We start from the raw sequence: 22,331 nt of genomic DNA, 5'->3' as shown, positions 1-22,331 counted from the left end.
TTTTAAGTATTATAACCTTGGATAGCTTTTTCATTCAGAAATGTATCCATTCCTTTTTTAAATCCAATTACAGAGTCCGCCATTACCACCTTCCCTGGCAGGGAATTCCACATCCTGATTGCCCTAACAGTGAAGATCATAGTATCTCACCTGGCAGGTAAGTAGGAGTTGGGCCAGAGCTGTGGAGGATTGCTGCTCGGGCACCCCCTGTCAAATGAAGGAGTTCCAACTGAGGCAGCACAAGGGAACTCTCGAAAGAAGAACAAGGCTAGAGGAAGATCTGAGACAAAGAAATCTGACTTTTACCAGAGCTGACCAGAGGAAAGCACAAACACAGTCCCCCACTACCACAAATAATGCAGTCGAGTTTCCCACATTTGGGGAAATCACAGGGGTCAGCATACCCAGAATGCAATGAATGAACCTCACCCTGGGAGAACAATCTTCATGACCATGGTATCGCCTATGCAAAATAAGTATGATTTGGGATAGGGCTGGGGAGGGCCGCTGCTCAGGCACATCTCTGTCAAGTAAAGGAGATTCAACTGAGGCAGCACAAGGGAACTCTCATCTGGGGACAACAACTGCAGGGAGAACACATATTTTCAGATGAACATGGGAGGGCAGAAGGCTGCCTAATACTGAAGCACCCCCAAACAACAAACCAAATGCAACAACTAGTACAAGCATTCCTGGGGGAAGTTCTGCAGAAGACGGATTTGCATACGGTGATGTCATCCAAGCAGTGGGCCAAAGTTGGCTGGATCCCTCATCTGCATATGAAAAGAGAAAAGGGGTATGCAGGGCATGGCGGCCTTTTGCGGCGCTTGGATGACCCTTAGTTCGCATTAAACACCCCCACCCTCCTTCGGTGTGGGGCTCATGTTGACAATGCCCCAGCCCCTGAAGCATTCAAGCTGATTTCTTACAGCAGCTTGGCACTGTAACAGCTCCAGAGCTGCTCTGTAAGGCAAGTAAAAGGGTGTGTAGTTTGCATTGTGCATTGGAAGGCACAAAGTAAGCAGACAGGAGGAGAAGTCAGGATAGTGCACAAGGGTATAAAAGGGAGGGGCTCAAGAAAAAAGAAGTGGAAACAGACAGCAAACTAGGCTGGAGAGAGACCTGAGACAAAGAGATCTGAATTATACGAGAGCCGACCAGGGGAAACACAAATTATGCAGTCAAGTTTCCCACATTTGGGGAAATCGCAGGGGCAGCACACCCAGAGTGCAATGGGTGAGCCTTGCCCTGGAAGAAGCACCTTCATGATCATAGTATCTCACCTGGCAGGTAAGTAGGAGTTGGGCTTGAGCTGGGGAGGGTCGCTGCTCGGGCACCCCCCTGTCAAGTGAAGGAGATCCAACTGAGGCAGCACAAGGGAACTCTCGAAAGAAGAACAAGGCTAGAGGAAGATCTGAAACAAAGAAATCTGACTTTTACCAGAGCTGACCAGAGGAAAGCACAAACACAGTCCCCCACTACCACAAATAATGCAGTCGAGTTACCCACATTTGGGGAAATCACAGGGGTCAGCATACCCAGAATGCAATGAATGAACCTCACCCTGGGAGAATAATCTTCATGACCATGGTATCTCATATGCAAAATAAGTATGATTTGGGATAGGGCTGGGGAGGGCCGCTGCTCAGGCACATCTCTGTCAAGTAAAGGAGATTCAACTGAGGCAGCACAAGGGAACTCTCATCTGGGGACAACAACTGCAGGGAGAACACATATTTTCAGATGAACATGGGAGGGCAGAAGGCTGCCTAATACTGAAGCACCCCCAAACAACAAACCAAATGCAACAACTAGTGCAAGCATTCCTGTTTGTTTCTGAAGCCAACTTTGACCCACTGCTTGGATGACATCACCATATGCAAATCCATCTGCTGCAGGCCTTCCCCCAGGAATGCTTGCACTCTTTATATGAAATCCGAATCTCGCGAGAATCCGACAGCGGGATGATGACATTTTCCCTTGTTCAGGTTTTCCGAGTCAGGCGGGAACAACCGAGCCTGCCTCGGAGGAGGAGTTCGTGGGGTTCGTGGGGAATTCGGTTCTCGGAGAACCGAACCCGCTCCTCTCTACCTTATACCCATCAATTTTTTTTATTTTCAATCTAAGCCCCTGCAGTTTTCTGTAAGCATCTGCTTTGCTATGATGATCAACAAGTCACAAGGGCAAACACTCAGGGCTTGAGGTGTAGATCTTAGGACCAGCTGCTACAAGCATGGCAGAGGTGTCACTATCACTGGTGACACCCAGAGAGGTGGCGAGGGAGATTGTAATGCAGTGCGCGCAGATAAGCAGCGCAATGGTAAAAAGGAGGCATGGTTTCATAGGTAGGGGCGTGGCCTGGTGGCCTGAATCTACATTTTGTTGCTCCGGGTGTCCCGGGGGTTGGGGGCTGCACCGGGGACAAGTGTGTGAGCGGTGCTGGCTCCTGCACAGTGACATGGCATGGCCACTAGAGATGTGCACCGGAAATTTTTCGGGTTTTGTGTTTTGGTTTTGGGTTCGGTTCCGCGGCCGTGTTTTGGGTTCGAACGCATTTTGGCTAAACCTCACCGAATTTTTTTTGTCGGATTCGGGTGTGTTTTGGATTCGGGTGTTTTTTTCAAAAAACCCTAAAAAACAGCTTAAATCATAGAATTTGGGAGTCATTTTGATCCCAAAGTATTATTAACCTCAATAACCATAATTTCCACTAATTTTCAGTCTATTCTTAACACCTCACACCTCACAATATTATTTTTAGTCCTAAAATTTGCACCGAGGTCGCTGGATGACTAAGCTCAGTGACCCAAGTGGCCGACACAAACACCTGGCCCATCTAGGAGTGGCACTGCAGTGTCACGCATGATGGCCCTTCCAAAAAACACTCCCCAAACAGCACATGACGCAAAGAAAAAAAGAGGCGCAATGAGGTAGCTGTGTGACTAAGCTCAGCGACCCAAGTGGCCGACACAAACACCTGGCCCATCTAGGAGTGGCACTGCAGTGTCACGCAGGATGGCCCTTCCAAAAAACACTCCCCAAACAGCACATGACGCAAAGAAAAAAAGAGGCGCAATGAGGTAGCTGTGTGACTAAGCTCAGCGACCCAAGTGGCCGACACAAACACCTGGCCCATCTAGGAGTGGCACTGCAGTGTCACGCAGGATGGCCCTTCCAAAAACACTCCCCAAACAGCACATGACGCAAAGAAAAAAAGAGGCGCAATGAGGTAGCTGTGTGACTAAGCTCAGCGACCCAAGTGGCCGACACAAACACCTGGCCCATCTAGGAGTGGCACTGCAGTGTCACGCAGGATGGCCCTTCCAAAAAACACTCCCCAAACAGCACATGACGCAAAGAAAAAAAGTGGCGCAATGAGGTAGCTGTGTGACTAAGCTCAGCGACCCAAGTGGACGACACAAACACCTGGCCCATCTAGGAGTGTCACTGCAGTGTCACGCAGGATGGCCCTTCCAAAAAACACTCCCCAAACAGCACATGACGCAAAGAAAAAAAGAGGCGCAATGAGGTAGCTGTGTGACTAAGCTCAGCGACCCAAGTGGCCGACACAAACACCTGGCCCATCTAGGAGTGGCACTGCAGTGTCACGCAGGATGGCCCTTCCAAAAAACACTCCCCAAACAGCACATGACGCAAAGAAAAATAAAAGAAAAAAGAGGTGCAAGGTGGAATTGCCTTGGGCCCTCCCACCCACCCTTATGTTGTATAAACAGGACATGCACACTTTAACCAACCCATCATTTCAGTGACAGGGTCTGCCACACGACTGTGACTGAAATGACGGGTTGGTTTGGACCCCCACCAAAAAAGAAGCAATAAATCTCTCCTTGCACAAACTGGCTCTATAGAGGCAAGATGTCCACCTCATCATCATCCTCCGATTCATCACCGTGTACATCCCCCTCCTCACAGATTATCAATTCGTCCCCACTGGAATCCACCATCTCAGCTCCCTGTATACTTTGTGGAGGCAATTGCTGCTGGTCAATGTCTCCACGGAGCAATTGATTATAATTCATTTTAATGAACATCATCTTCTCCACATTTTCTGGAAGTAACCTCGTACGCCGATTGCTGACAAGGTGAGCGGCGGCACTAAACACTCTTTCGGAGTACACACTTGTGGGAGGGCAACTTAGGTAGAATAAAGCCAGTTTGTGCAAGGGCCTCCAAATTGCCTCTTTTTCCTGCCAGTATACGTACGGACTGTCTGACGTGCCTACTTGGATGCGGTCACTCATATAATCCTCCACCATTCTTTCAATGGTGAGAGAATCATATGCAGTGACAGTAGACGACATGTCCGTAATCGTTGGCAGGTCCTTCAGTCCGGACCAGATGTCAGCATCAGCAGTCGCTCCAGACTGCCCTGCATCACCGCCAGCGGGTGGGCTCGGAATTCTGAGCCTTTTCCTCGCACCCCCAATTGCGGGAGACTGTGAAGGAGGAGCTGTTGACCGATCAAGTTCCGCTTGACTTGATAATTTTCTCACCAGCAGGTCTTTGAACCCCTGCAGACTTGTGTCTGCCGGAAAGAGAGATACAACGTAGGTTTTAAATCTAGGATCGAGCACGGTGGCCAAAATGTAGTGCTCTGATTTCAACAGATTGACCACCCGTGAATCCTGGTTAAGCGAATGAAGGGCTCCATCCACAAGTCCCACATGCCTAGCGGAATCGCTCTGTCTTAGCTCCTCCTTCAATGTCTCCAGCTTCTTCTGCAAAAGCCTGATGACGGGAATGACCTGACTCAGGCTGGCAGTGTCTGAACTGACTTCACGTGTGGCAAGTTCAAAAGGTTGCAGAACCTTGCACAACGTTGAAATCATTCTCCACTGCGCTTGAGACAGGTGCATTCCACCTCCTATATCGTGGTCAGATGTATAGGCTTGAATGGCCTTTTGCTGCTCCTCCATCCTCTGAAGCATATAGAGGGTTGAATTCCACCTCGTTTCCACTTCTTGCTTCAGATGATGGCAGGGCAGGTTCAGGCGTTTTTGGTGTTGCTCCAGTCTTCTGTACGTGGTGCCTGTACGCCGAAAGTGTCCCGCAATTCTTGTGGCCACCGACAGCATCTCTTGCACGCCCCTGTCGTTTTTTAAATAATTCTGCACCACCAAATTCAAGGTATGTGCAAAACATGGGACGTGCTGGAATTTGCCCAGATATAATGCACGCACAATATTGCTGGCGTTGTCCGATGCCACAAATCCACAGGAGAGTCCAATTGGGGTAAGCCATTCTGTGATGATCTTCCTCAGTTGCCGTAAGAGGTTTTCATCTGTGTGCGTATTCTGGAAAGCGGTGATACAAAGCGTAGCCTGCCTAGGAAAGAGTTGGCGTTTGCGAGATGCTGCTACTGGTGCCGCCGCTGCTGTTCTTGCGGCGGGAGTCAATACATCTACCCAGTGGGCTGTCACAGTCATATAGTCCTGAGTCTGCCCTGCTCCACTTGTCCACATGTCCGTGGTTAAGTGGACATTGGGTACAACTGCATTTTTTAGGACACTGGTGAGTCTTTTTCTGAGGTCTGTGTACATTTTCGGTATCGCCTGCCTAGAGAAATGGAACCTAGATAGTATTTGGTACCGGGGACACAGTACCTCAATCAAGTCTATAGTTGGCTCTGAAGTAATGATGGATACCGGAACCACGTTTCTCACTGCCCAGGATGCCAAGGCCTCAGTTATCCGCTTTGCAGCAGGATGACTGCTGTGATATTTCATCTTCCTCGCAAAGGACTGTTGGACAGTCAATTGCTTGGTGGAAGTAGTAAAAGTGGTCTTACGACTTCCCCTCTGGGATGACCATCGACTCCCAGCAGCAACAACAGCAGCGCCAGCAGCAGTAGGCGTTACACTCAAGGATGCATCGGAGGAATCCCAGGCAGGAGAGAACTCGTCAGAATTGCCAGTGACATGGCCTGCAGGACTATTGGCATTCCTGGGGAAGGAGGAAATTGACACTGAGGGAGTTGGTGGGGTGGTTTGCGTGAGCTTGGTTACAAGAGGAAGGGATTTACTGGTCAGTGGACTGCTTCCGCTGTCGCCCAAAGTTTTTGAACTTGTCACTGACTTATGATGAATGCGCTGCAGGTGACGTATAAGGGAGGATGTTCCGAGGTGGTTAACGTCCTTACCCCTACTTATTACAGCTTGACAAAGGCAACACACGGCTTGACACCTGTTGTCCGCATTTCTGTTGAAATACTTCCACACCGAAGAGCTGATTTTTTTTGTATTTTCACCAGGCATGTCAATGGCCATATTCCTCCCACGGACAACAGGTGTCTCGCCGGGTGCCTGACTTAAACAAACCACCTCACCATCAGAATCCTCCTTGTCAATTTCCTCCCCAGCGCCAGCAACACCCATATTCTCCTCATCCTGGTGTACTTCAACACTGACATCTTCAATCTGACTATCAGGAACTGGACTGCGGGTGCTCCTTCCAGCACTTGCAGGGGGCGTGCAAATGGTGGAAGGTGCATGCTCTTCACGTCCAGTGTTGGGAAGGTCAGGCATCGCAACCGACACAATTGGACTCTCCTTGTGGATTTGTGATTTTGAAGAACGCACAGTTCTTTGCTGTGCTTTTGCCAGCTTAAGTCTTTTCATTTTTCTAGCGAGAGGCTGAGTGCTTCCATCCTCATGTGAAGCTGAACCACTAGCCATGAAGATAGGCCAGGGCCTCAGCCGTTCCTTGCCACTCCGTGTGGTAAATGGCATATTGGCAAGTTTACGCTTCTCCTCCGACGATTTTTATTTAGATTTTTGAGTCATTTTTTTACTGATCTTTTGTGTTTTGGATTTTACATGCTCTGTACTATGACATTGGGCATCGGCCTTGGGAGACGACGTTGATGGAATTTCATCGTCTCGGCCATGACTAGTGGCAGCAGCTTCAGCACGAGGTGGAAGTGGATCTTGATCTTTCCCTATTTTTGGAACCTCAACATTTTTGTTCTCCATATTTTAATAGGCACAACTAAAAGGCACCTCAGGTAAACAATGGAGATGGATGGATACTAGTATACTTATGGATGACGAGTGACTGACGACACAGAGGTAGCTACAGCCGTGGACTACCGTACTGCGTCTGCTAGTATAGAGATGATAATTAATGATATAAAAAAAAATATATATATAACTACTGTAGGTATATATAATATAATGACGGACCTGGTGGACACTGTCAGCAGACTGCTAAACTACTAGTATGAAGAAGATAGAAAAAAACTTCCACCACAGGTAGGTAGGTATACAATTATGGACGAGCACTGACGACACAGAGATAGCCACAGCCGTGGCCTACCGTACTGCGTCTGCTAGTATAGAGATGATAATTAATGATATAAAAAAAAATATATATAACTACTGTAGGTATATATAATATAATGACGGACCTGGTGGACACTGTCAGCAGACTGCTAAACTACTAGTATGAAGAAGATAGAAAAAAAAAACCACCACAGTTAGGTATACAATTATGGACGAGTGACGACACAGAGGTAGGTACAGCCGTGGACTACCGTACTGCGTCTGCTAGTATAGATAATATACTAAATATATTACTACTGTAGGTATATAATATAATGACGGACCTGGTGGACACTGTCAGCAGACTCCTAAACTACTAGTATGAAGAAGATAGAAAAAAAAACCCCACCACAGGTAGGTATACAATTATGGACGAGCACTGACGACACAGAGGTAGGTACAGCCGTGGACTACCGTACTGCATCTGCTAGTATAGATAATATAATAAATATATTACTACTGTAGGTATATAATATAATGACGGACCTGGTGGACACTGTCAGCAGACTGCTAAACTGCTAGTATGAAGAAGATAAAAAAAAACCCCACCACAGGTAGGTAGGTATACAATTATGGACGAGCACTGACGACACAGAGATAGCCACAGCCGTGGACTACCGTACTGCGTCTGCTAGTATAGATAATATAATAAATATATTACTACTGTAGGTATATAATATAATGATGGACCTGGTGGACACTGTCAGTAGACTCCTAAACTACTAGTATGAAGAAGATAGAAAAAAAAAAACCACCACAGGTAGGTAGGTATACAATTATGGACGAGCACTGACGACACAGAGATAGCCACAGCCGTGGACTACCGTACTGCGTCTGCTAATATAGAGATGATAAAGATGAAAAAAAATATATAACACTACTGCAGGTAAATATTTATATAATATATGTATGACGGACCTGCTGGACACTGTCAGCAGAATGCATTTATAGAATAAAAAAAAAACACCACAGGAGTGTTTAACTTTTTCAGGCAGACAATATACTGGTGGTCACACTGGCAGCAAAAGTGTGCACTGTACTCCTGCTATAACTGCTCCCCAGTCTCCCCCACAATTAAGCTGTGTGAGCAGTGAGCACTCAGCACAGTCAGATATACATAGATGATATATCATGCAGCACACTGAGGCTGAGCACAGATATGGTATGTGTATCGTTTTTTTTCAGGCAGAGAACGGATTATAAATAATAAAACTGGTGGTCACTATCAGCAAAACTCTGCACTACTGAGTACTCCTGACAAGTTCAACTGCTCCCCAAATTAGTAGTAAATCAAATGTCACTCGTCTCTATCTTCTAATCTAAACGGAGAGGACGCCAGCCACGTCCTCTCCCTATCAATCTCAATGCACGTGTGAAAATGGCGGCGACGCGCGGCTCCTTATATAGAATCCAAGTCTCGTGAGAATCCGACAGCGGGATGATGACGTTCGGGCGCGCTCGGGTTAACCGAGCAAGGCGAGAGGATCCGAGTCTGCTCGGACCCGAGCAAAAAAGGGTGAAGCTCGGGCGGGTTCGGATTCCGAGGAACCGAACCCGCTCATCTCTTATGGCCACCCAGCATGACGCCTCCCTTCTTGACCATGCTGTAATTGCAGTCGCACTGCAGTTCAGCGTGATCATAAAAAATGGTGTAGCCTCCTGCTGGTGCAGACTGTATGTGCGCGCAGGAAGCCGCCACCATTTTTGTGATCACAGCGGCTGAATGTGATGTCATACAGCTGCTGTGACCACGCCCCCTGTGTCTCCTCCATTGCAGACCCCATTTTGAAGCCTTGCCCCCGCACCGCTCCATCCCTGACTTGGAAATGGAGTGTTGCTGACCCCCCTCTCCCCCCCTGCCCCGATTGACAGGCAGAGGCGATCGCATTCTCTGTGGGGTGCTGCAGAAAATGCAGGCACATGCGTATGCTCTTAGCAATTTTTGCAGTTGGATCACTTATTGTGATTGCAATCCAACCTGAATCAGGCCCTATTACCTATCACAATGCGCTGCGGGCAGTACAAAATTGGTTTAATATAGGAGAAAACCCCCCAGACCTGTGCTCCTTAACTGTACCTGGTGGCTAGTGGAGCGGCTGCCCAGTAATCAGTGTCCACGCCAGTGCGCACACGGTCCACCCCCTACGGCCACGCTCCCCTTCATCAGCGGCCTCGTGATCCGGAAGGGCGGTGTGTGTGTGACTGACCTTAGGAAGAATCCGGAGCCTCCGCTGCAGTGACCCAGCAACCAGGGCACGGGAGTATACAGTGCCGCTGGGAGTGATGAAGCTGCAGTAAAGATGTCTATTAGACCTAGCCTGCTGCAGCCCTTGTAGATTCTCATAAAACAAGTTCTTCTTTTCTTGTCAAAATTAATAGCTAAGAATTGGCTTCCTGAGGCAGGCCCCTGTTAAGTGGCCTGCTACTGAAGGCACCAACTACAAACTGAGCTCCCTGTTCATGGAAGCGGGGTTATAGAGGAGGATGCGCTGAGCATCTTGGGAACAGTCAAAAGCTTTGAGTCGGTTGGTGCCTCAGATCAAGATCCTACTCTACACCCCAATGTGAATCCTTGTGGAGTCCTGTGTACCCCACAGAAGAAATTAATGTGTCACACCCATTGGCATCAACCTTAGAATAGCTGCTGATGGGCACAATTGAGAAAGGAAGGGGGGGGGGGGGACATTTGAATCCAGCACATAGATGCAATTCAAATATGTAATTTGTACCTTCCTATTTTAAAATATAATGGATGAACTTCACCCTGTGAGAACAATCTTCATGATCAAGAGATCTCATATGCAAAATAAGTATGAGTTGGGATAGGGCTGGGGAGGGTGGCTGCTCGGGCAGCCCCTCCCCCATCAAGTTAAGGAGATTCAACTGAGGAAGCACAAGGGAACTCTCGTCTGGGGACAACAACTGCAGGGAGACCACATCTTTTCAGATGAACATGGGAGGGCGGAAGGCTGCCTAATACTGAAGCACCATCAAATATCAAACCATATGCAACAACTAGTACAAGCATTCCTGGGGGAAGGTCTGCAGCAGACGGATTTGCATACGGTGATGTCATCCAAGCAGTGGGCCAAAGTTGGCTGGAACCCTCATCTGCATATGAAAAGAGAAAAGGGGCATGCAGGGCATGGCGGCCTTTTGCGGTGCTTGGATGACCCCTAGTTCGCATTAAACACCCCCACCCTCCTTTGGTGTGGGGCTCATGTTGGCTATGCCCCAGCCCCTGAAGCATTCAAGCTGATTTCTTGCAGCAGCTGGGCACTGTAACAGCTCCAGAGCTGCTCTGTAAGGCAACTAAAAGGGTGTGGGCCCTGCAGCACTACCTGTAGTTCGCATTGTGCGTTGGAAGGCACAAAGTAAGCAGACGGGAGAAGTCAGGATAGTGCGCAAGGGCATAGAAGGGAGTGGCTCCAGAAAAGAGAAGTGGAAACAGACAGCAAACTAGGCTGGAGAGAGACCTGAGACAAAGAGATCTGAATTATACGAGAGCCGACCAGGGGAAACACAAATTATGCAATCAAGTTTCCCACATTTGGGGAAATCACAGGAGCAGCACACCCAGAGTGCAATGGGTGAGCCTTGCCCTGGGAGAAGCACCTTCATGATCATAGTATCTCACCTGGCAGGTAAGTAGGAGTTGGGCTAGAGCTGGGGAGGGTCACTGCTCGGGCACCCCCCTGTCAAGTGAAGGAGATCCAACTGAGGCAGCACAAGGGAACTCTCGAAAGAAGAACAAGGCTAGAGGAATATATGAGACAAAGAAATCTGACTTTTACCAGAGCTGACCAGAGGAAAACACAAACACAGTCCCCCACTACCACAAAAAATGCAGGCGAGTTTCCCACATTTGGGGAAATCACAGGGGTCAGCATACCCAGAATGCAATGAATGAACCTCACCCTGGGTGAACAATCTTCATGACCATGGTGTCTCCTATGCAAAATAAGTATGATTTGGGATAGGGCTGGGAGGGCCGCTGCTCAGGCACATCTCTGTCAAGTAAAGGAGATTCAACTGAGGCAGCACAAGGGAACTCTCATCTGGGGACAACAACTGCAGGGAGAACACATATTTTCAGATGAACATGGGAGGGCAGAAGGCTGCCTAATACTGAAGCACCCCCAAACAACAAACCAAATGCAACAACTAGTGCAAGCATTCCTGGGGCAAGGCCTGCAGCAGATGGATTTGCATATGGTGATGTCATCCAAGCAGTGGGTCAAAGTTGGCTTCAACCCTCATCTGCATATGAAAAGAGAAAAGGGGCGTGCAGGGCATGGCGGCCTTTTGCGGTGCTTGGATTACCCCTAGTTCGCATTAAACACCCCCACCCACCTTTGGTGTGGGGCTCATGTTGGCCATGCCCCATCCCCTGAAGCATTCAAGCTGATTTCTTGCAGCAGCTGGGCACTGTAACAGCTCCAGAGCTGCTCTTTAAGGCAAGTAAAAGATTGTGTGGGCCCTGCAGCACTACCTGTAGTTTGCATTGTGCATTGGAAGGCACAAAGTAAGCAGACGGGAGGAGAAGTCAGGATAGTGCACAAGGGTATAGAAGGGAGGGGCTCAAGATAAAAGAAGTGGAAACAGACAGCAAACTAGGCTGGAGAAAGACCTGAGACAAAGAGATCTGAATTATACGAGAGCCGACCAGAGGAAACACAAATTATGCAGTCAAGTGTCCCACATTTGGGGAAATCGTAGGAGCAGCACACCCAGAGTGCAATGGGTGAGCCTTGCCCTGGGAGAAGCACCTTCCTGATCATAGTATCTCACCTGGCAGGTAAGTAGGAGTTGGGCTAGAGCTGGGGAGGGTCGCTGCTCGGGCACCCCCCTGTCAAGTGAAGGAGATCCACCTGAGGCAGCACAAGGGAACTCTCGAAAGAAGAACAAGGCTAGAGGAAAATCTGAGACAAAGAAATCTGAGTTTTAACAGAGCTGACCAGAGGAAAGCACAAACACAGTCCCCCACTACCACAAATAATGCAGTCGAGTTTCCCACATTTGGGTAAATCACAGGGGTCAGCATACCCAAAATGCAATGAATGAACCTCACCCTGGGAGAACAATCTTCATGACCATGGTATCTCCTATGCAAAATAAGTATGATTTGGGATAGGGCTGGGGAGGGCCGCTGCTCATGCACATCTCTGTCAAGTAAAGGAGATTCAACTGAGGCAGCACAAGGGAACTCTCATCTGGGGACAACAACTGCAGGGAGAACACATATTTTCAGATGAACATGGGAGGGCAGAAGGCTGCCTAATACTGAAGCACCCCCAAACAACAAACCAAATGCAACAACTAGTGCAAGCATTCCTGGGGGAAGTTCTGCAGAAGACGGATTTGCATACGGTGATGTCATCCAAGCAGTGGGCCAAAGTTGGCTGGAACCCTCATCTGCATATGAAAAGAGAAAAGGGGTATGCAGGGCATGGCGGCCTTTTGCGGCGCTTGGATGACCCTTAGTTCGCATTAAACACCCCCACCCTCCTTCGGTGTGGGGCTCATGTTGGCCATGCCCCATCCCCTGAAGCATTCAAGCTGATTTCTTGCAGCAGCTTGGCACTGTATCAGCTCCAGAGCTGCTCTGTAAGGCAAGTAAAAGGGTGTGGGCCCTGCAGCACTACCTGTAGTTTGCATTGTGCATTGGAAGGCACAAAGTAAGCAGACAGGAGGAGAAGTCAGGATAGTGCACAAGGGTATAAAAGCGAGTTTCCCACATTTGGGAAAATCACAGGGGTCAGCATACCCAGAATGCAATGAATGAACCTCACCCTGGGAGAACAATCTTCATGACCATGGTATCTCCTATGCAAAATAAGTATGATTTGGGATAGGGCTGGGGAGGGCCGCTGCTCAGGCACATCTCTGTCAAGTAAAGGAGATTCAACTGAGGCAGCACAAGGGAACTCTCATCTGGGGACAACAACTGCAGGGAGAACACATATTTTCAGATAAAAATCTTGGTCATGCTCTGGTTTCTCTTCAGAACGAACAAATCTTTCGCCTTTTATTAAAGATTTCCGTGGAGAGGAGCAAAACCGAGTTTTATCTCAATTTTTGCATGCCCCATCTTTTTGGGGTTTCTTTTATCGGTTAAAAGATAGAATGAGTGTGCTTTAATGTAAGCTCATTTGCATAGAAATGACAGTAAATGTTTGTTTCTTTTCAAACAGAACTTTCTTGACCATGCTACTTGCTTGAAAGATCTGGGAGCACATGGAATACAGTACAAACCATGCTTATAGCAAGGAGAAGCCAGGTGAGAAATCTGCTTACTTTCAAGTTGGGCGCTCACTTTGATCTGAATGAGGACTGCTGGCACAGCATTTAGGCGACAGGTGGAATCTTGGTCATGCTCTGGTTTCTCTTCAGAACGAACAAATCTTTCGCCTTTTATTAAAGATTTCTGTGGAGAGGAGCAAAACTGAGTTTTATCTCAATTTTTGCATGCCCCATATTATTGGGGTTTCTTTTATCAGTTTCTTGTTAGCTTTAATGTAAGTTTATTTGCATAACAATGACTATAAATGTCTGTTTCTTTTCAAGCAGAACTTTCTTGACCATTCTAATTGCTTGAAAGATCTGGGAGCACATGGAAAAGAGTACAAACCATGCTTATAGCAAGGGGAAGCCTGGTGAGAAATCTGCTTTCTTTCTTTCAAATTGGGTGCTCACTTTGCGCTGAATGAGGACTGCTGGCATGGCACTCAGGCGACAGGTGGAATCTTAGTCATACTCTGGTTTCTCTTCAAAACGAACAGATCTTTCGCCTTTTACTAAAGATTTCCGTGGAGAGGAGCAAAACTGAGTTTTATCTCAATTTTTGCATGCTCCGTCTTATTGGGGTTTCTTTTATCGGTTTAAAGATAGAACGAGTGTGCTTTAATGTAAGCTCATTTGCATAGAAATGACAGTAAATGTTTGTTTCTTTTCAAACAGAACTTTCTTGACTATACTAAATGCTTGAAAGATCTGGGAGCACATGGAAAAGAGTACAAACCATGTTTATAGCAAGGGGAAGCCTGGTGAGAAATCTGCTTTCTTTCTTTCAAATTGGGTGCTCACTTTGAGCTGAATGAGGACTGCTGGCATGGCACTCAGGCGACAGGTGGAATCTTGGTCATGTTCTGGTTTCTCTTCAGAACGAACAAATCTTTCGCCTTTTACTAAAGATTTCCGTGGAGAGGAGCAAAACTGAGTTTTATCTCAATTTTTGCATGCCCCATCTTATTGGGATTTTATTTTATCGGTTTAAAGATAGAACGAGTGTGCTTTAATGTAAGCTCATTTGCATAGAAATGACAGTAAATGTTTGTTTCTTTTCAAACAGAACTTTCTTGACCACACTAATTGCTTGAAAGATCTGGGAGCACATGGAAAAGAGTACAAACCATGTTTATAGCAAGGGGAAGCCTGGTGAGAAATCTGCTTTCTTTCTTTCAAATTGGGTGCTCACTTTGAGCTGAATGAGGATTGCTGGCATGGCACTCAGGCGACAGGTGGAATCTTGGTCATGCTCTGGTTTCTCTTCAAAACGAACAGATCTTTCGCCTTTTACTAAAGATTTCCGTGGAGAGGAGCAAAACTGAGTTTTATCTCAATTTTTGCATGCTCCGTCTTATTGGGGTTTCTTTTATCGGTTTAAAGATAGAACGAGTGTGCTTTAATGTAAGCTCATTTGCATAGAAATGACAGTAAATGTTTGTTTCTTTTCAAACAGAACTTTCTTGACTATACTAATTGCTTGAAAGATCTGGGAGCACATAGAAAAGAGTACAAACCATGTTTATAGCAAGGGGAAGCCTGGTGAGAAATCTGCTTTCTTTCATTCAAATTGGGTGCTCACTTTCAGCTGAATGAGAACTGCTGGCATGGCACTCAGGCGACAGGTGGCATCTTGGTCATGCTCTGGTTTCTCTTCAGAACTAACAAATATTTCGCCTTTTATTAAAGATTTCCGTGGAGAGGAGCAAAACTGAGTTTTATCTCAATTTTTGCATGCCCCATATTATTGGGGTTTCTTTTATCAGTTTAAAGACAGAACGAGTGTGCTTTCTTGTTAGCTTTAATGTAAGTTTATTTGCATAACAATGACAGTAAATGTTGTTTCTTTTCAAACAGAACTTTCTTGACCATGCTACTTGCTTAAAGGTCTGGGAGCACATGGAAAACAGTACAAACCATGCAGTATCACAAGAGCCTTTATTTGATCTTTCATGAAGATAGAGCAGAATTGAGGACACGTCAACAATTTCTGCCGAAGGTGGTTCATCTTTCCACATGGTGCCTTTGGCCACTGACACCTTCGTTGAGTCAAAGTCTCTGGCTGTGGTCAGAACTTTGAAAATGTATGTCACCAGAACGGTTCAGATTAGGAAAACAGAGGCTCTGTTTGTCCTGTATGCTCCCAACAGGATTTGGTGTCCTGCTTCCATGCAGACCATTATGCGCTGGATCTGTGGTAAGATTCAGCATGCTCGTTCCACGGCAGGATTGCCGTTACTGAAGTAGGTGAAGACCCATTCTACTAGAAAGGTGGGTTCATCCTTGGCAGCTGGTCGGGGAGTCTCGGCATTGCAACTTTGCCGAGCAGCTATTTAGTAAACACTTTTGCTAAGTTTTACAAGTTTGATACCTTGGCTGATGATAACCTTAAGTTGGGTCATTCGGTGCTGCAGAGTCGTACGCACTCTCCCACCCGTTCAAGAGCTTTGGTATAACCCCATGGTTCTTAATGTGACCCCAGCATCCTCTAGGTCGTATGAGAAAATAGGATTTTAATACCTACCGGTAAATCCTTTTCTCTTAGTCTGTAGAGGATGCTGGGCACCCGTCCCAGTCCATACTGTGTCTGCAGTTATTACTTGTGGTTATACACATGTTGTGTTATGGTTCTGGTCAGCTTTTTGCTGCAATTGTTCATGCCGTTGGCTTGTGTTCTGTTGAATGCCACGTTCTGCGGCATGTTTAAGGTGTGAGCTGGTAAGATGCTCACCTTAGTTTAACAATAAATCCTTTCCTCGAAATGTCCGTCTCCCTGGGCACAGTTCCTATAACTGGAGTCTGGAGGAGGGGCATAGAGGGAGGAGCCAGTTCACACCCTTTGAAAGTCTTAAAGTGCCCATGTCTCTTGCGGATCCCGTCTATACCCCATGGTTCTTAATGTGACCCCAGCATCCTCTACGGACTAAGAGAAAATAATGCCCTTGCGCACTATCCTGACTTCTCCTCCCGTCTGCTTACTTTGTGCCTTCCAACGCACAATGCGAACTACAGGTGGTGCTGCAGGGCCCACACCCTTTTACTTGCCTTACAGAACAGCTCTGGAGCTGTTACAGTGCCCAGCTGCTGCAAGAAATCAGCTTGAATGCTTCAGGGGATGGGGCATGGCCAACATGAGCCCCACACCAAAGGAGGGTGGGGGTGTTTAATGTGAACTAGGGGTCATCCAAGCACTGCAAAAGGCCGCCATGCCCTGCATGCCCCTTTTCTCTTTTCATATGCAGATGAGGGTTCCAGTCAACTTTGGCCCACTGCTTGGATAACATCACCGTATGCAAATCCGTCTGCTGCAGACCTTCCCCCAGGAATGCTTGTACTAGTTGTTGCATATGGTGCTTCAGTATTAGGCAGCCTTCCGCCCTCCCATGTTCATCTGAAAAGATGTGGTCTCCCTGCAGTTGTTGTCCCCAGACGAGAGTTCCCTTGTGCTTCCTCAGTTGAATCTCCTTAACTTGACGGGGGAGGTGCTGCCCGAGCAGCCCTCCCCAGCCCTATCCCAACTCATATTTATTTTGCATATGAGATCTCTTGATCATGAAGATTGTTCTCACAGGGTGAGGTTCATCCATTATATTTTAAAATAGGAAGGTACGAATTACATATTTGAATTGCATCTATGTGCTGGATTCAAATGTCCCCCCCCCTTCCTTTCTCAATTGTGCCCGTCAGCAGCTATTCTAAGGTTGCTGCCAATGGGTGTGACACATTAATTTCTTCTGTGGGGTACACTGGACTCCACAAGGATTCACATTGGGGTGTAGAGTAGGATCTTGATCTGAGGCACCAACCGGCTCAAAGCTTTTGACTGTTCCCAAGAAGCTCAGTGCATTCTCCTCTATAACCCCGCTTCCATGAACAGGGAGCTCAGTTTGTAGTTGGTGCCTTCAGTAGCAGGCCAATTAACAGGGGCCTGCCTCAGGCAGCCTATTCTTAGCTATTAATTTTGACAAGAAAAGAAGAACTTGTTTTATGAGAATCTACAAGGGCTGCAGCAGGCTAGGTCTAATAGACATCTTTACTGCAGCTTCATCACTCCCAGCGGCGCTGTATACTCCCATGCCCTGGTTGCTGGGTCACTGCAGCGGAGGCTCCGGTTTCATCCTAAGGTCAGTCACACACACACCACCCTTCCGGATCACGAGGCCGCTGCTGAAGGGGAGCGAGGCCGTAGGGGGTGGGCCGTGTGCGCACTGCGGTGGACACTGATTACTGGGCAGCCGCTCCACTAGCCACCAGGTACAGTTAAGGAGCACAGGTCTGGGGGTTTTTCTCCTATATTAACCCAATTTTGTACTGCCCGCAGCGCATTGTGATAGGTAATAGGGCCTGATTCAGGTTGGATTGCAATCACAATAAGCGATCCAACTGCAAAAATTGCTAAGAGCATACGCATGTGCCTGCATTTTCTGCGGCACCCCGCAGAGAATGTGATCGCCTCTGCCTGTCAATCGGGGCGGGGAAGGGGGGGAGAGGTGGGTCAGCAACACTCCATTTCCAAGTCAGGGATGGAGCGGTGCGGGGGCAAGGCTTCAAAATGGGGTCTGCAACGGAGGAGACACAGGGGGCGTGGTCACAGCGACTGTATGACATCACATTCAGCCGCTGTGATCACAAAAATGGTGGCGGCTTCCTGCGCGCACATACAGTCTGCACCAGCAGGAGCCTACACCATTTTTTATGATCACGCTGAACTGCAGTGCGACTGCAATTACAGCATGGTCAAGAAGGGAGGCGTCATGCTGGGTGGCCATGCCCTGTCACTTTGCAGGAGCCAGCACCGCTCACACACTAGTCCCCGGGTGCAGCCCCCAACCCCCGGGACACCCGGAGCAACAAAATGTAGATTCAGGCCACCAGGCCACGCCCCTACCTATGAAACCATGCCTCCTTTTTACCATTGCACTGCTTATCTGCGCGCACTGCATTACAATCTCCCTCGCCACCTCTCTGGGTGTCACCAGTGATAGTGACACCTCTGCCATGCTTGTAGCAGCTGGTCCTAAGATCTACGCCTCAAACCCTGAGTGTTTGCCCTTGTGACTTGTTGATCATCATAGCGAAGCAGATGCTTACAGAAAACTGCAGGGGCTTAGATTGAAAATAAAAAAATTGATAGGGTATAAGGTAGAGAGGAGCGGGTTCGGTTCTCCGAGAACCGAATTCCCCACGAACTCCACGTGGTTTACACTGGTCCGAGGCAGGCTCGGTTGTTCCCGCCTGACTCGGAAAACCTGAACAAGGGAAAATGTCATCATCCCGCTGTCGGATTCTCGCGAGATTCGGATTCCATATAAAGAGCTGCGCGTTGCTGCCATTTTTACTCGTGCATTGAAGAGAGAGCGGAGAGGACGTGGCTATGTTCTCTCAGTGGAAATCTCAATATCAGTGCTCAGTATCAGTGGTTACTTATTGCTGCTCAGTAATACTAGTAGTGTGTCTCTCCTGCTCAGTGTCAGTTCTCAGTAGTATCCTCATCAGTGCTCAGTATCACTGTTCATTGTCTTGTGCTGCATTGTGTTGCTCAGCATAATACAGTACATTACTAATAGTCCAGTGCTGCATCTTGCTGCTCAGTGTCAGTTCTAGTATCCTCATCAGTGCTCACTATCACTGCTCATTGCATTGTGGTGTTCTGTATACTACAATAACATAGTAATATAGTAACATAGTTTTTGAGGTTGAATAGAGGCAAATTGCCCATCGTGTTCAACCTGTTTTAAGTTGTGATGATTCTACATACTTGCTGAATAATGTTTTATGACTAGTTAGCTACTATAACTCATGTTACCCCCGGATTAACCATGTTGATATTTTAAGTATTATAACCTTGGATAGCTTTTTCATTCAGAAATGTATCCATTCCTTTTTTAAATCCAATTACAGAGTCCGCCATTACCACCTTCCCTGGCAGGGAATTCCACATCCTGATTGCCCTAACAGTGAAGAAACCTTTCCTCCATTGCGTTCTGAACTTTCCTCCAGTCGCAGCGAGTGACCACGTGTTCTTTTAATAAATAATTCCTCTGATAACTCTTTGTTATGTATCTTTACATATTTGAAGATATTAATAATATCTCCTCTTAGGCACCTCTTTTCTAGTGTATAAATATTCAGCCTAGTAAGTCTTTCCTTATAGTCCAGTACTTTAAGGCCTTTAATCAATTTAGTCTTCAGGATCTCTGACACTTCCATGAGCAGCAGAGTAGTGCAATGGAAGCATGCTGGGCCCATAACCCAGAGGTCGATTGATCGAAACTATCCTCTGCTATGTGCATTTTTTTTTTTATAATTAAAGTAATCAAAAACTGGGATTGATATTTTGGCACTTTTATTTTTACTTAAAGTACAATAACTTTTATCATTTTAATTTGTTTTAATAGTATATTGACAGCATTGTTTTCTTTAAAAAATCCACTTAATTTTCTTTACCCTATTACTGAAATGGTAATTGACAAAAACAAACTACATTGTCACCAGAAGAGCAATGCAAAATGTACAAGTGATATATGAAAATCATCTTCCATCTTGAATTTCAATGATGCATTGGGACAACAATTTGTGAGAAACATCTTCACCCATAAAGAAAGATTTTCTTAATTCCTTACCTGTGTGCTGATTAGATATCACCTTGTTTTCACATTAAACAGACTTCCCCATGAGGAAGCAGCAAGGATGCAGTGACGTTTCCTGGTGTCAACCTGTATTATTTCAGTAGACATTGAAATGAGGATGCATCTTTGATGCCTTTCCAATGAAGCAAGTTTAATTCAGTAATAGGTGAAAAACCATTCCTACAAAGGTGTTTATCAGAGACTTGGCTTTGTGGACACTTTTCAGAGAGCAAATTTGTTAGCATAAACATAAAATCAGAAAATGAAGAGCTGTTTAATCACTCAATTGGACTTTTCTGCCAGCATAATTTTTTTTCTCTGCAACTCACTGCTAAATTGTGCTTCCTAGCTGTTTTTTTATAAAATCACTTAATCAAATCTAACTCTGATTACATCAGAGAAGGCCAGGTACCCTACACCATAAGGGGGGTTTTTGAAATTTTGACTTGTCTACTTAAAGATCACCAAAATCTGATTACAAGGTCAATTACATCCCTGGGTGGGATTGAACCACCAACCTTTTGGTTAATAGCCAAACATGCTAACCGATTGCGCCACAGAGACACCTTGCGAAAGTCAATACTGACAAAGGCTAATAAGCATTCATCTAGAACGTTTCCTAGAAAAACTTTAAAAAGTCAATAATCTGGAGAATTTTTGTAAGAAACACATTGGTACTTTCCCATGATGAGTGAGTGCTTCAGGATTTCTTGCACTTACATGGGCTATTAACCAAAAGGTTGGTGGTTCAATCCCACCCAGGGATGTAATTGACCTTGTCATCAGATTTTGGTGATCTTTAAGTAGACAAGTCAAAATTTCAAACCCCCTCTTATGGTGTAGGGTACCTGGCCTTCTCTGACGTAATCAGAGTTAGATTTAATTAAGTGATTTTATAAAAAACAGCTAGGAAGCACAATTTAGCAGTGGGTTGCAGAGAAAAAAATAACATTTTAAACCTACCGGTAATTTTTTTTTCTCGTAGTCCGTAGAGGATGATGGGGACTCCGTAAGGACCATGGGGGATAGACGGGCTCCGCAGCAGACATGGGCACTTTAAGAAAGACTTTAGATCTGGGTGTGCACTGGCTCCTCCCTCTATGCCCCTCCTCCATACCTCAGTTAGAGAAACTGTGCCCAGAGGAGACGGACAGTACGAGGAAAGGATTTTTGTTAATCCAAGGTCAAGATTCATACCAGCCACACCAATCACACCGTATAACTTGTGATATACTACCCAGTTAACAGTATGAAAACAACATAGCATCAGTCCAAGACCGATGAAAACTAACATATAACCCTTATGTAAGCAATAACTATATACAAGTCTTGCAGAAGTAGACCGCACTTGGGACGGGCACCCAGCATCCTCTACGGACTACGAGAAAAAGATTTACCGGTAGGTTTAAAATCTTATTTTCTCTTACGTCCTAGAGGATGCTGGGGACTCCGTAAGGACCATGGGGATTATACCAAAGCTCCCAAACGGGCAGGAGAGTGCGGATGACTTTGCAGCACCGATTGAGCAAACAGGAGGTCCTCCTCAGCCAGGGTATCAAACTTATAGAACTTTGCAAAGGTGTTTGAACCAACTTTGACCCACTGCTTGGATGACATCACCATATGCAAATCCATCTGCGGCAGGCCTTCCCCCAGGAATGCTTGCACTAGTTGTTGCATTTGGTTTGTTGTTTGGGGGTGCTTCAGTATTAGGCAGCCTTCTGCCCTCCCATGTTCATCTGAAAATATGTGTTCTCCCTGCAGTTGTTGTCCCCAGATGAGAGTTCCCTTGTGCTGCCTCAGTTGAATCTCCTTTACTTGACAGAGATGTGCCTGAGCAGCGGCCCTCCCCAGCCCTATCCCAAATCATACTTATTTTGCATAGGAGATACCATGGTCATGAAGATTGTTCTCCCAGGGTTAGGTTAATTCATTGCATTCTGGGTATGCTGACCCCTGTGATTTCCCCAAATGTGGGAAACTCAACTGCATTATTTGTGGTAGTGGGGGACTGTGTTTGTGCTTTCCTCTGGTCAGCTCTGGTAAAAGTCAGATTTCTTTGTCTCAGATCTTCCTC

General features: G+C 46.6%; 14 non-coding genes and 1 pseudogene across 14 annotated transcripts; 7 read left to right on the top strand and 8 right to left on the bottom strand.

The window, feature by feature from the left end:
• Positions 1–316: 316 nt before the first annotated feature.
• Positions 317–480, bottom strand: LOC135047414 (U1 spliceosomal RNA). The gene has a single exon (XR_010239462.1). It is a non-coding gene; the product is annotated as a U1 spliceosomal RNA (small nuclear RNA).
• Positions 481–1,135: 655 nt separating this feature from the next.
• On the bottom strand, positions 1,136–1,298 carry LOC135047340 (U1 spliceosomal RNA). Its single transcript, XR_010239395.1, has one exon. It is a non-coding gene; the product is annotated as a U1 spliceosomal RNA (small nuclear RNA).
• A 152-nt stretch (positions 1,299–1,450) lies between these two features.
• LOC135047434 (U1 spliceosomal RNA) lies at positions 1,451–1,614 on the bottom strand. Its single transcript, XR_010239482.1, has one exon. It is a non-coding gene; the product is annotated as a U1 spliceosomal RNA (small nuclear RNA).
• Positions 1,615–10,829: 9,215 nt separating this feature from the next.
• On the bottom strand, positions 10,830–10,992 carry LOC135047352 (U1 spliceosomal RNA). Its single transcript, XR_010239406.1, has one exon. It is a non-coding gene; the product is annotated as a U1 spliceosomal RNA (small nuclear RNA).
• Positions 10,993–11,144: 152 nt separating this feature from the next.
• Positions 11,145–11,308, bottom strand: LOC135047433 (U1 spliceosomal RNA). The gene has a single exon (XR_010239481.1). It is a non-coding gene; the product is annotated as a U1 spliceosomal RNA (small nuclear RNA).
• Positions 11,309–11,983: 675 nt separating this feature from the next.
• LOC135047332 (U1 spliceosomal RNA) lies at positions 11,984–12,146 on the bottom strand. Its single transcript, XR_010239392.1, has one exon. It is a non-coding gene; the product is annotated as a U1 spliceosomal RNA (small nuclear RNA).
• Positions 12,147–12,298: 152 nt separating this feature from the next.
• Positions 12,299–12,462, bottom strand: LOC135047432 (U1 spliceosomal RNA). The gene has a single exon (XR_010239480.1). It is a non-coding gene; the product is annotated as a U1 spliceosomal RNA (small nuclear RNA).
• A 593-nt stretch (positions 12,463–13,055) lies between these two features.
• LOC135047369 (U1 spliceosomal RNA) lies at positions 13,056–13,183 on the bottom strand (annotated as a pseudogene).
• Positions 13,184–13,327: 144 nt separating this feature from the next.
• Positions 13,328–13,443, top strand: LOC135047380 (U5 spliceosomal RNA). The gene has a single exon (XR_010239429.1). It is a non-coding gene; the product is annotated as a U5 spliceosomal RNA (small nuclear RNA).
• A 270-nt stretch (positions 13,444–13,713) lies between these two features.
• LOC135047386 (U5 spliceosomal RNA) lies at positions 13,714–13,829 on the top strand. The gene has a single exon (XR_010239435.1). It is a non-coding gene; the product is annotated as a U5 spliceosomal RNA (small nuclear RNA).
• A 264-nt stretch (positions 13,830–14,093) lies between these two features.
• LOC135047377 (U5 spliceosomal RNA) lies at positions 14,094–14,209 on the top strand. Its single transcript, XR_010239426.1, has one exon. It is a non-coding gene; the product is annotated as a U5 spliceosomal RNA (small nuclear RNA).
• Positions 14,210–14,483: 274 nt separating this feature from the next.
• Positions 14,484–14,599, top strand: LOC135047378 (U5 spliceosomal RNA). Its single transcript, XR_010239427.1, has one exon. It is a non-coding gene; the product is annotated as a U5 spliceosomal RNA (small nuclear RNA).
• A 275-nt stretch (positions 14,600–14,874) lies between these two features.
• LOC135047381 (U5 spliceosomal RNA) lies at positions 14,875–14,990 on the top strand. Its single transcript, XR_010239430.1, has one exon. It is a non-coding gene; the product is annotated as a U5 spliceosomal RNA (small nuclear RNA).
• Positions 14,991–15,264: 274 nt separating this feature from the next.
• On the top strand, positions 15,265–15,380 carry LOC135047390 (U5 spliceosomal RNA). The gene has a single exon (XR_010239439.1). It is a non-coding gene; the product is annotated as a U5 spliceosomal RNA (small nuclear RNA).
• Positions 15,381–22,122: 6,742 nt separating this feature from the next.
• LOC135047397 (U1 spliceosomal RNA) lies at positions 22,123–22,286 on the top strand. The gene has a single exon (XR_010239445.1). It is a non-coding gene; the product is annotated as a U1 spliceosomal RNA (small nuclear RNA).
• The last annotated feature ends 45 nt before the right edge of the window (positions 22,287–22,331 follow it).

This window comes from Pseudophryne corroboree, unplaced genomic scaffold (assembly GCF_028390025.1).
Source record: "Pseudophryne corroboree isolate aPseCor3 unplaced genomic scaffold, aPseCor3.hap2 scaffold_927, whole genome shotgun sequence".
NCBI lineage: Eukaryota > Metazoa > Chordata > Amphibia > Anura > Myobatrachidae > Pseudophryne > Pseudophryne corroboree.
The sequence above is the reverse complement of the archived record's forward strand: the minus strand, read 5'-3'. Positions and strand labels throughout refer to the sequence as shown.